We start from the raw sequence: 1,126 nt of genomic DNA on the forward strand, positions 1-1,126 counted from the left end.
GGCTGTTTGAAATAACACAAGCAGACAAAAAAAAGAAAAAAGAATCAAAGACATTGAAGAAAATCTGAGAGAGATATCAGACAACCTTAAGCACTCAAATATCTGAGTCATGGGTATTCCTGAACAGGAGGAAAACGGAGATTGCATTGAAAACATATTCAAGAAAATAGTGGCAGAAAACTTCCCAGGAATAGGAAAAATCACAGATCTTCAGATCCAGGAAACTCAATGATCTCCAAACGTATTGAGCCTAAAAAGGCCTTCTCCAAGACATGTTATAGTCAAATTGGCAAAACTCAGAGACAAAGAGAGAATCTTAAAAGCTGCAAGAGAGAAGCATCAAATCACCTATACAGGAGCCCCAATCAGGCTAATATCAGACTTTTCATCACAAACCCTAAAAGGTAGAAAGGAATGGGATGATATATTCAAAATACAAAAAGACAATGATTGCCAGCCAAGAATACTCTACCCTGCAAGGCTATCCTTCCAAAATGAAGGGCAAATAGTATATTTCTCAGACAAACAAAAACTGCTGTAGTTCACTACCACACGACCACCCTCACAAGAAATCCTCAAGGGAGTACTGGGATTGGTTCCTGAAAAATATCTACCACTGCCATAAAAACCCAAGAAAAATCAAAACCCACTAGTATAATAAAAATGGCATTCATGAAGAGAAAACAAACAAACAAAAACGCTATCTACAACCTAAGGAACCAACAAACACAGAAAACAAACAGTAAATCAGAAAGCAAGGAACAAAAGACACCTAAGACAACCAAACAACCAACAAAATGCTAGGAATAAATCAACACTATTCAATAACAACTCATAATGTAACAGGCTTAAATTCCCCAGTCAAAAGACACAGACTGGCTGACTGGATTAAAAGGGAGGATCCAACTATATGCTGCCTTCAAGAAACCCACCTCACCCATAAAGACTCACATAGACTAAGAGTGAAAGGATGGAAAAGGATTTACCATGTAAACAGAAAAGAAAAATGAGCTGGAGTAGCTATTCTTGTATCTGACAAAGTAGACTTTAAACTAAAAGCCATAAAAAGAGACAATGAGGGTCACTACATAATGATAAAAGGACTGATCCATCAAGAAGACATAAC

General features: G+C 37.0%; 1 protein-coding gene across 1 annotated transcript in view; it reads right to left on the reverse strand.

Moving 5' to 3' along the window:
* LOC103604204 (ADAMTS-like protein 3) overlaps positions 1-1,126 on the reverse strand; it is a 128,005-nt gene that overhangs the window by 106,629 nt on the left and 20,250 nt on the right. The window lies entirely within an intron of this gene.

Source organism: Galeopterus variegatus, unplaced genomic scaffold, assembly GCF_000696425.1.
Source record: "Galeopterus variegatus unplaced genomic scaffold, G_variegatus-3.0.2 Scaffold5033, whole genome shotgun sequence".
Classification (NCBI taxonomy): domain Eukaryota; kingdom Metazoa; phylum Chordata; class Mammalia; order Dermoptera; family Cynocephalidae; genus Galeopterus; species Galeopterus variegatus.